Genomic DNA, 12478 nt, shown 5'->3' with positions numbered 1-12478 from the left:
TCTGGATATATAATAAACAGATGGTCTCTCAGCCTGAGTCTGTGTAGTATTTAATGACTTACAAATGTTGCTATTCTTGATCAGAATCAGGATGCTGTGATTTTATTTTATTTTATTTATTTATTTATTTTCCTGGTGAGTTTTTAGTTTTATTTATGTGTGGATTTGCCAGCACAAGTTGGTCAAATTAAATGTTTAGGCGGTAGCACATGAAATATAGCCTACCTGCATATAGCCTGATAATAGAAAGCAGAAATAAATATTGTCTCACGAATGAATGTTGATCATATTTGAACGCCTGTTTTAATTCAATACTGAATTTATAGTCTGATGACCCTCGGACCTTCACACAACATCGCACAGCTATTAGACTGTATTCACGACGGCAGTCACAGTAAATGCAACCATGACCTCTGTAAAGTGTTTTGGTTTATTCTGCGAGCTGATAAAGCACTTTACAGGACCCAAACAAAAGCACGCGCCTGTAAATAATAATAATAATAATAATAATAATACGTCTACATATAGAAACACTAGTAGTGATTCTCCTGTCAGTATAGTCAGAAATAACATGTGTTGTCATGTCAACTTTCTTAACGGAGCTACTTTAACTCTCACCCTTGTGGTCTCACGAAATAACGGAGATGTAAACTCATCGCATTATTGTTTACTTAACAACAATGTCACACAATGTATCAACGAACAAACACAGGGTAGGGTATCAATGTCACACTTACTTCATGGCGCGTCTGAAGTGTGTCCGGTGAAGTTTGTCCTGCGGTGTGACAGAAGGTGTTGAGCCGCCGGGTGGACTTTACCGCTTCACACTTAAAATCCAGCAAAAATCACCAGCAGCACCTGGGAAAAGTATCGTTTTCTAAATGCGTGTTTCTTTTCTCGTGTCTAATAAAGCGTTTCAGATGCTGAGGTTGGTGTCGGTCGTCCACGGTGAGGAATGATTAAGCCGTTATTGCGACTGATGATGTTGAGCTCCGCGCGCGCGCCTCTCTCTCTCTCTCTCTCTCTCTCTCTCTCGCTCTCTCTCTCTCTCTCTCTCTACGCAGGGCAAATAATCGGGTTTACTCTTGAAGGGGGACGGGCTTACATCACTCCAGTGTTTTAATGAAAGAAGCGCAACACTAATGCGTTTTTATCTCCTACCTGATCAAGTTAAATCACACCGTGTATAATCAAACTGTGCACAGACACAATGGTAGGCTACCTTTAGCTTTGTGACTTTTAATTTCTTTTGTACCCAGAGATTTTTTTTTCAACAATGTGATTTTATCAGATAATAAGTAGATTTCTAATTAATTTTATTGAACTGAATATTTTACTAGCCTCTTATGTAGGCCTAATTGTTGTATGTTAGGGGATATAGCCTAGTTTGTAGCCTACAGTATACAAAGTAGGAATGACCCCTTAAAACATGAAAATCCAAGATATTTATGTGTGTGTGTGTGTGTGTGTGTGTGTGTGTGTTTTAGGACTGTAGCTCCAAAACTAGTTTTATAGCCCACTAAAATGCAAAACTTAAGTTTAAATATAGGCTATATTTAAAGAATAATCAAAGTGACAGCCTGCATACACTTATTACATGTTTTCAACCACTTTGAATTTAATTGGTGACAATTAACAGATTATTAACAGAAATTAGTTACATGGATGCAATGGAAAGATGCTGTTATCTGAAAACATGAACTCGGTCTACAGAACATTTTATCCGTAAGTTCTTTCGAAAACCATCTACGAAGCGGTGCTCTAATGAACTCAGATCTGAAGAATCTGTAAAATAACACAAAGGACTCAGGACAACTCGAGAAACCTAGAGTGAAAATTTCTCATATAAGCATTAGTGCCCTCTCACAGCCCAGCAAGACAATCCATCTTCTCACCATATATTTAAATGAGGTTCCTTATCACTGGAGATAAGTACTTTAACACATGCTAAACATGAATAAATCACAGACAGATTTGTCCCACCATGAATGGATTTAAACACATCTACCAAGGAATCAAAAGATGAGAATTAGCTAAACCAAAGACCATCCTGTGAATGTTCAGAAATAATGGCTGAATTCACGTTTAAGGGGTTAACAAAAGAATATAAACTATCATATTGCTGTTTTTCAGTTCCCCATCTTAGAGCGGTCATCTGAATTGCTTCACACTGATATTTCATTATTTCATTGTTTCATAAAACGAATGCTGTAGAATTAACCTTAAGCACCACTTGAGTCACTGACAGACAAACCAGAGGCAGAGGTAAAACATGAAATCAGTTTAATGAATTAATAAAACCTGCTAATCTGCCTGACAGACTGTAACTGGACCCAGGGGTATCAGCTTCCTTGGGATCCCACTTCTGGATCACAAGACACTGTAATCTTGAATACCATTTTTATTGGTAATTTCAATATCTAGATCAATACGGCTTCGGTTCCACCAGCTATGTGATAGCACATGCTAAGTTTCATCAGATTCTCTGTTTCCCCATACGTATATTTACATGGACAGTTCCTCACACTATCTCAATGAACATATATTTAGCCTCAAGATCAGGCCACACTATCATTTGTATTAACCGTACGTCCATTTGAAAAGCATGTGTATTACGTTATACCTACCGTGTTCACAATTCCTTCAGTTCTTCCAGCTCCAGTGCACAGTTTTAGCAGGAAGACCCTCTTAGGTTTCAGTGTGCGCTTGTGTTTGTTTAGTTGGCACCTGGTGAAGAGACACAAAGGGAGAGAGAAATTCTTTCTGTGTTAATAGCTATATCTAGGCACAGTGTTCAAGATACACTGCATGACTGGGGGAACTACAAAAGGAATAAATAAATATATAAACACCGTTATTGAGTCGCCTCTTGCATATTCATGTGGTTGGTAAACTAGATAAAGAACAGGAAGAGGAACAGAAACAACAGTAACTACAGCAACTATACGGTATATCATTGATCCAGATCTGAATAAGAATTTGCAGTTTAAAACATAAATAATCATTTGCCTTATATATCCCTTGATATGCAGAGAATAGCAATTATTACACATTTGCAAGTAAATTGACATTTTGTTCATGTCATTTCCTGCCATTATCCTTCTATTTTCTTCTATCTCTGACCAGTTTGGGCTATTCAAAGTTTAAATTCTACAAAGAGGAGTTTTATAAAGAAAGTTGTTTGATTGAAAGATGGATGATTTTTTTTTATTTTTTTATTTTTTTTAAAATTTATATATGTATTTAAAGGTGCCATTTATTTAACACTTTAAGAAAAAAATGTAATCTATAAAATAACTGTATAAAAACATTTAAATAGTAGATATTTTTAATATTTAGGTTGGTAACTTTCACTACATTAGTTCAGTCTACCAAGCATTGTGCAGTAGAGCTGACTAATGAGTTTGTTTAAATTTCTAAATTTGCCTGTTAAGACATTCCCCAAAGGCACTTTACTGTAATATCTCAAAAGGGGATTTATGTCAATTGAAACATAAAAAAAATGTGTAAAGTTATATTTCATGACCTAATTTACAAACAGACAGACACATACTGTATACATGTGTATACACAAATGAATTATTCTCCCTCTTGTTTTCCTTGGCTGTCGATCGCTACCAGACTGTCGGTCCAAACTGAACCTGCTTGCCATCACTCAGGATCAACAATCCGATTTCCAGTAAGTTCAAAGCCACAAGGAAAGTGTCCAGTAGCAGTTATGTCATTTCGTATACACATACAAGAGGCTTTTCAGAGAAAGGTAATTTTGAGGTTTCGACCTCATCTGTTCATGTTTGTAACGAGCAGATGTAAGGAGATGGAAGATAAATACACAATGTTAGTGGCTGACAACAATCCCGCCTACGTTGTTTTCTTTTCGGGAGCCCAGTAGTTACCCACGTGTGTCTTATTATCTTCAGTCAGACATAAGTAGCGTGTTCGGGGAGGATAGAGGGACAAGGCCTCTATTTCGTTTTATTTTAAGAGCACGATAAACATCAACACATTTTCTGTGTTGAAATAACAGGAACAAGCAAGGCTGTTAATGTATGAGTGTGTGCGTGAGTATACGTGTGTAATCTGTTGCTGATCACACTCATGTGAAAACACAATCTGGCTGTCAGTGCCGATAACACTGTCAAGTGCTCAAACACCAGCGCTGAGCTTTCACAGTGCAGGAGAACGTTGGGGATGAGCCTGTCTCCCAGGTCTGGTTCATAGATTCTTCTTTTCCCCTCCTTGCTTATCTCACTCCTCCCCTCTGCTCTCTCTCTCTCTCTCTCTCTCTCTGCCACCTTTAATATCACCCATTTCCCTTTTATTGCCCTCTTTTCTCTCCTAAACTTTGAAGATTTAGACAGTTAGACACAAAGACAGACAGGGAGAGGAAAAAACACACGATAACTGGGGTATTTATGCAGCACAAAGTTATGTAAGAGTTTCTAAAAGAGTTTAGAAATGGCTTAAGATGGCTACGAAATGGCACTTTTGTTTCTGCCTCAGTTCAGTATGCATTTATATCTAAATTAGTTGTCAATCGATTAAAAAAATAGCCAACTAATCTTACAATTTTCTGTAATTAATCACACCTAACATTGTACTTATTTTACATTTAATCTCCAAATGAATGTAGAGGCAACAAAGACAGTAGCCTATATTTTAAATATTTGTTTAATTGCATAATTTTTTGACATAACTGATACGACTGCTGCTGATGTCTCTATGAAATCGATTTCCCCCCCTCAATTTTAGACATTAGCAATAGGCATTCAGCATTACAGTATAATTGAAAACAATACATTTTAACATTTATCAGACTTTAAAAAATATATAAAAACTTTTATTTTAAGTGAATAAAAAATCATTTGAATAAATGTCACATTTACCTGTGCTCTTCAATATATCAGGGCACATTTAAAAAAAAATAAAAAAAATTGGCCCAGTCAGACCAGTTCATTTTTAGTTGCCCTGTGAAAATTCACAAAAAGTTATTGTATTCATTGTCTTTTATCCATGTAACTTTGTAAACAGTGCTTTAAGATTTCCAGGTAGATCTAACAGGATATACAGTATATATACAGAAATTGAATAAAGTTATCAAAAACTTCACAGTCTTCCCTGCATAAATAAAAAATTAAATACAGATTTATTTCTTATTAAACTACAAAAGTTATTCCGTCAAGACAAGTGAGGGATTTTCTCTTTTTCTTTTGTTCTTTGATTGACAGCATTAAGTTTATTATGCTGCTGTCACTTTAAGACCTAACGCACATGATCTGGCATGCATCCCATTTTCTCACAACTCTTTACATTCAATTAAGACTTAATTAAACTAATTTAAGACTGTGCTTGCAAGGATACTTAACAAAACAGGCATTTTGGCTTGATTTTGTGTGTTTTTGTGTGTTTTCAATGGTTTAAAAGCATTTGCCTGAATAAGAGGTCATATAATGTAACGCTACCCATAGGATGACGGCAAAAAATGTATGCTGGATTAATTGCGTAAAATATTTTTGAATGCATTTTGAATGCATTATCACTTTAATTTTGACAGCCCTAATCTAAATGTATTCTGTTTTTAACCCTCATGATATATTTTTATGTTTGGGATCCCAGAGATCATATAGTAAGTAGGTAAGCAAAGTGAGTGAGTGAGTGAGTGAGTGAGTGAATCAATCAAACAAACAAATCAATCATTCAATTAATCAATTTGAAACTGACTTTTGAAACTTTCCCCTCAAGTTATTAATATATTTATGTGCCCTCGTCAAAATCCAGACAGGCAGATATTACTTTTATATTATATTACTTATATCACTTTTCAGAAATTGTTATCTATTTGGATAGATAGATAGATAGATAGATAGATAGATAGATAGATAGATAGATAGATAGATAGATAGATAGATAGATAGATAGATAGATAGATAAGACAGGTCTCTGCATGTTTACCTTTACTCATACGGATTAATTCATTAATTCATTTCGTAAGCACCCAGCTAAACTAATTAAATCAGTGCCATCGTTTTGTCATGTTTCATCTTTTTTTTCTTCCTTTTTTTTGACAATTTGTGGGCAGGCAGATATTAAGCAAACAAGTTCAGCAATATTTCTCAAGGGAAGCTGATATGTCATCTTACATTAGCTCCTCTGACCCTTCAAAGTCTTTATCTACAGCAAGCCATTTTACAAATCGCTGTAACTTTCAATTCATCTCAAAGTAATAGTGCAACTTTAACTTTTCCAAGCACATAACTTAGAAACTTCTGAAAGCGCATAGCTGATGAATTCATCACGGTTTGAGCCCTCTTTTCATTGCATTTATAGCACCTGAGAACGCTAACACATATTGTGGTTGGAAGAAAACCGGTAGTGAAGTGTTGAATCGTGTGGGGACAAATTTGGTAATTTGCATGTTCTGTTGGGCAAACAGCGCGTGAATGCTACACCTTTGATTCATTATAAATGAACCACAAGCAGCACAACACGGTTAAGCCTTTGTTCAGGATGCTGCTGCTCTGGTTTCAGTATTAAAGCTGTGTGCTGGAAAAAGCCACCCCAGTTCCAGTTACCCTGCACTCTACTGAAGTCTTTATCTCCCCTGTCAATACACCTGTACTCTGTCCCACTTGCTAATGGAGGCCTAAATAGGAGTTAGTGGCAAATGACAGTAAAAGTTCAAGTCTATATTTACTTTAGCTCCAAACATGTAAAAGCACAGCTTAAAGGGCAATTTCTTGGAACAGCTCTCTGCCTTGTGAGTAAAATGTGTAACTGCAATATATACCTCTGCCAGCAGGGGCACACTAAGGCTTTCTCACAGAAGAGTCAACCCTCCCCGTCACAACTAATACAATAGTTTAACTGTAAGTCAAATGGATATAGCAGCCAGCATATGGTGACTCACATTTACATGCATTTATTAAATAAATAAATAAATAAATAAATAAATAAATATGAGGTACAAATCTCTATCAATAAAAGCACGGGCACCTTCTCTCTGTCCCATACTTAGACCACCTTAAATTGTCAGTCTCTTTATTTCAGAAAGTCTGCTGCAGTTGATTACATCACATCTTATTTTACATCTTTGTATATTTTACCATTTAGCTAAAAGTTCCCTTTGTCTGTCTAATGTTAAAAGCTGGAAAAATAAAAATATTTCAAATAAAATCATACTCTAATGATTTTTCCTCCTTTGAACGGCGAAAACTAATTCACTCATAACCTCTACAAAACTTGCACAGTTATTTCATTGTTTCCCCCACAACGGCGACACTAAAAAAGATGCCAACATCACATTTTTCTGTCTCCAGACTTACAGTGCCAACCGGTGTTTCCTGAGCTTGTGCAGAAGTCGGGTCTTAACAGATGGTGGGCATTATGGACAGGCAATGGAAATTCTACCTGTATTTTCTTATGTATATTCCTAACTGGTCACATAACAGTTGCTATACCAGACAGTGTAGATTATCTGTGCAGAGGGTGGTTACATGCATGTAAAAGTATGTCTGATGTGTGGGTTTTTTTTATTTTTTTTTAAGAGAACGCTTTTGTCCCAAACTCTTATTAGACATCAAATATAGTTATTTTACTCTTTCATCCCTTCACTTTTTGTCTGTGTTGTTCTCTCATTTATTCTCTCCTTTTCCTTGAAACTGTTGCCCAGTTACACTCGTGCACACTTCAGGTGGTAAAGAAATCATACCCTCTCGCTTTCTCTTCTCAGACTGTAGTAAAAAAAAAAAAAACACACAAAAAACAGGACCACTGTCCTCTTGACCCGAGGACATGAACTGAGAAGCCCCTCTTTATGCCACATAAACTACAGAACAGACTGGATCTTAGGTCTACACCACAATGGAAAGGTTGTGCTATTATAATAGCCTTTCACGTAAATTACTCAAACCAAGATTTTACAAGGCATACGTTTACAAGGATAAGTTTCCTCAAGTCATTATTTTATCTCCTTCATGTGAAAATACAAAAATGCACACTACCATTCTAAAATGTTTTAATGTTTTTGAAAGTCTCATATGCTCACCAAGGCTGCATTTATTTGATGGGAAAAAAAATACAGTAAAAATTTTAAAATAACTGTTTAAGAAAAAGGGTTATACTGTATTTTAAGATGTCTTTGTTACAGTGTAACTATACATATATTACTTTCTTTCTTTGGGGAAAAAAGGCGACACTTTATTTGGATAACACTTTATTTTACAGCAACCCTGTTCAACATTTTACATGTAGTTACTATAGTAATAACGGTCAATTATGCATGCAACTAACCCTACACCAAACATTAACCCTAACCCTAATTATAAAGTAAGTCCATGTAGTTAATTACTATTACTTAGTACTTAATCGTCTAATTACACTATGACAAGGACACCTTAAAAATAAAGTATAACCCTTTATTTTAAGGTGTCTTTGTTGCAGTGTAATTATACATTTAAGGACTGAGTAATATTAATTAAATACATGCACTTACCGTTAGGATTAGGGTTTGGTTTAGGGTTAGTTGCATGCACAGTAGTTGTGCATAATTTACTGTTATTCCTATAGTACGCAACTACGTGTAACATTTATAACAAAGGTACTGTAAAAAATGTAAAAAAAAAAAAAAGAAAAAAAAATTGCAGTCGCGGAGGTCAATTTGTGGAGGTGAAATGTCATATTCATCATTAACGTTCTTTGTATGGAAAAGAACAGCTTGAACATTTTGTTAAATGTATCCTTCCACATAAGAAAGAAAGTCACACTGGTTTTAAAGGACATCAGTGTGGGTAAATCATTTTTGGTGAACTATGCCTTTGTAGAAGGTTTCATCAATACGAGACACTTTAGACAAGTCATGGTTGGATCTCAAATTCCCATTATATTTACAGAGAAATTCACTCATTAACTACTCAGACAAAATGAAACGTCAAAGGTTTTTTTAACAAGTCAGAAAACCACCTTCACGCACACGCGCTCGCAGAAGCTTCACACTGGAGAATATAGAAGCATATGAGCGCTGAGTCTTGAGGAGTGAATCTGGCTGTACACATACCCGCGCAGCGTTGCTCTGCTGAACGGATGCCGCCTAAACCTCTTTGTGCCTGCAATAGCACCCCAGACTCATTCTTATTCAAACAAGATGAGACTGGAGGCAGGCAACAGAGATTAGCCTGAGATCAAAAGGCGGTGAAGCACTCGTGTTTTGTAGATTCAGACGGGCCCCATCCAACATGTAAGACCCACGGAGGAGCTGAGCGGAGCGGAGCGCTGCGCCGATGCCACCCTCTCCAAGGGGCAGAGGAGTGGATGAGCAGAGAGAGAGAAAGAGAATAAAGAAAGGAGCAACGTCAGACGGCCAAGACTACAGCTCCAGTGTGAAATATTGGAATTAGATTATGAAAAAGAGAGAGAAGAAAGAAAAAGTAAGCCGTCACTGTGAGCAATTATAGGACAAAGATAATTCAAAAAAATAATAATAATTCAACGCTACAGAGATGAAACCGTTTCCATGTGTTTAATATGTCACTGTTTGTTTTAAATATAAACTTATCCTCCAATAGACAGTAATGTGGAAGCATGTAACCTAAGAACATGGCATCTGGATCTGCAATATGCAACATAAGGATGGTAACTACTGCGACGCCTGCGTGCCAACTGTGATTGATATAAATAAATGTGGGGGGTTCATTTCTCAACACCGTATATGTTTCGTAGTTGTAGACTGCCTTAGTGCACAAATAGGTCTGTCTATGTCGCATCCATAAAGCCAAGTGGCTTCAGTTCTTAGCTAAAGTCAGATCACGGATTTTAAATGCTCTTATAAATATGAGCAAAAGCAAACAAGGCTGACTGCCATATTTGTGTAATTTCAGGTTAATTTGGGGCTATTATAGATTTTGCAAATAACACAGGAGCCTGCGGGAGCTGGGAGAAGAGGACTAGTGCACAGAAACACACACACAAACAGGCAGACAAACTGAATCCTGACATAGCCACTGGCGAATAGACAGAGAAGGGTTCAAAAAGAAAAGGGTGCCTCCTCTACAAAGTGCACCACCTTTGCTGCGAGAAAACAACGCTCTTTTCCAACCACAATTCAGATCAAAGATTTGTATTTATTTATTTATTTTGGTAGCGAGAAAGTTTTTCAAATGACAAACATGGGAGCTTTGGTAAACTGGGTCAGAGCTGCCTTGCCGGTGTCTCCATGGGGTGGGTTGGTGGGGGGTGCTGAATGTCACACCCCGAACACCCAGGAAGAGAGGGATTAGATGGCAGAAAGCTTGCAAGGGATGCTTTCTTAAAAATATGCTGCCTCAGAAACATTGTTCTCAGAATGCAAATAAACTATAGAGGAAGAAGCAGATTGAATCCCGATTTTATTCTCAAAGGACTAAGCTGATGTCAAAACTAAGCATATATTTGTTGAGTCTTAAGAATATTGTAAATATTTAAAGTATATAATAATATATAATAATTATACATATAGAATATATATATATATATATATATATATATATATATATATATACTTTTTTCAACAATGCACTTACATTTTTTGTAATTATATATACACACACACACACACACACACACACACACACACACACACACACACACACACACACACACACACACACACACACACACACACACACAATACATTGTATAAATATTGATTTTCATATAAGGATTAAGTTGATGTCAAAACCATATAAGGATTAAGTTGATGTCAAAACCATATAAGGATTAAGTTGATGTTTTAAACTGCAAATTTATTTATTATATATAATATATTCTTATATATAACATATGAGTGAAAAATATTCTTTTTGAGAAAAAAACAAAAACACTTCCACCACATATTCTCGTCTTTGCAACATATTTTTTTTCTGAATAACACAGGCATTCATCTTTATTATACAGTATGTGATAACTTTTTATTTACATTTTCTGTATGTCTCAGAATTATGAAATATTTATCTGTTTTCTTTCAATTTAAACACTTCCCACAGATTCCCTGAGTTCTCATGTGTAAACTTGTCAAACTGTTCAGACTGCTTCTGCTAGTGTATGCTCACCTATTCCCCTGTTATTTCAAACTTAAACTAGCAATGTCAAACTTGTACTAAGGCCAGAGTGATTCAAATTGATATTGATTCTGTTGTGGCAGCTATTTCACAAGTGAGAAGAATTAACACTGTTCTGAGACTAGGAGGTTTCCCCCATGCTTCATTTCAAACCAAGCAAATAGTTGTTGGATTCAATTACTCTGAACGGGAGTAATAATTTAGTCTGACGTTGAGGAATAAAAACAACATAAAAACAGCAAATAATCTCAGGTTTAGACAGTCCTTGTGTTTGTGATAATTGTAGATTAATTATAGAAATTAGTACAAATTATTATATGTGGATTATTAGTAACTCGTTTCACATGATATGTTTCAGACCCCCAAAACTTCACCGCTCACACCATTTGAACTGAAAATCCCCTGACAGAAGGACACATGTAAAACCCTCTCCCTACAACATAGTATGCTCGGCCACTGTGCAGTTCTCGATTTTTCCACAGACACAATTTTTCGGCTCATCACAAGAGGGGAAGGAGGAAGGGAAGAGCTTGGAGAGGAAAAACTCACCGGTGCCGATCTTGTGCTTCCCCAGGAAGTCACACCCTGCAGCTCCAGCTGTGGGCCAGGTTAATAAAAAAATGTAAAAAAATTCACAAAAAGAATGAACACAAAAGAAATGCCCTGCATTAATAAAGCCAGACCAGCTGGCTTTGAACAGAAACCCTGATGTGGGTTGTGTTGCCCCACAAACTCTCTTGGATCTGAAAAGGGTGCTATGCATACACACATAAATGAGACACTAGCTCCCTAAACACACACCCCCATGAAAAAATGGCCCATAAGATTTGTGGCACAAGTATTTGGCAGTGCCTGATCTCCACCTGTTCCCGTCTCTCCAGGCTCAGAGGTAAATTTAGGCTTGAGATATATCAATGACGCTCAGACCGTTGTCATTGCTGGAATTGCTGTAGCAACTGTCATCAAGAACATCAAACAAACTGGGACATGCTTTGCATAAGAACATATATCTATCTATCAGTTTATCTGTCTATCTATCTATCTGTCTGTCTGTCCGTCCTATCCTATCCTATCCTATCCTATCCTATCCTATCCTATCCTCTATCCTCTATCCTATCCTCTATTCTTTCCTCTATTCTATCATCTATCCTATCCTATCATCTATCATCTATCCTATCCTATCCTATCCTATCCTATCCTATCCTATCCTATCCTATCCTATCCTATCCTATCCTATCCTATCCTATCATCTATCCTATCCTATCCTATCCTATCCTATCCTATCCTATCCTATCCTATCCTATCCTGTCCTGTCCTGTCCTGTCTTGTCCTGTCATATCCTTTAAATGTAAAAGCATTCTGAGAGTGTGGAATAAAAGCAGCAATTC

General features: G+C 36.5%; 1 protein-coding gene across 7 annotated transcripts in view; it reads right to left on the bottom strand.

The window, feature by feature from the left end:
- mef2cb (myocyte enhancer factor 2cb) overlaps positions 1-11837 on the bottom strand; it is a 76555-nt gene extending 64718 nt beyond the window's left edge. For 5 of the 7 annotated variants that reach the window (XM_084413501.1, XM_084413507.1, XM_084413503.1 and 2 more), the window contains exon 1: positions 738-1047. The gene's annotated coding sequence lies outside the window, so the exon portion shown is untranslated. Of the gene's footprint in view, positions 1-737; positions 1048-2627; positions 2728-11639 lie in introns of those variants that run through there. The other 2 variants (XM_084413502.1, XM_084413504.1) reach the window with 1 other exon arrangement.
- Between the last annotated feature and the right edge of the window lie 641 nt (positions 11838-12478).

This window comes from Rutilus rutilus, assembly GCF_951802725.1.
Source record: "Rutilus rutilus genome assembly, chromosome: 7".
NCBI lineage: Eukaryota > Metazoa > Chordata > Actinopteri > Cypriniformes > Leuciscidae > Rutilus > Rutilus rutilus.
The sequence above is the reverse complement of the archived record's forward strand: the minus strand, read 5'-3'. Positions and strand labels throughout refer to the sequence as shown.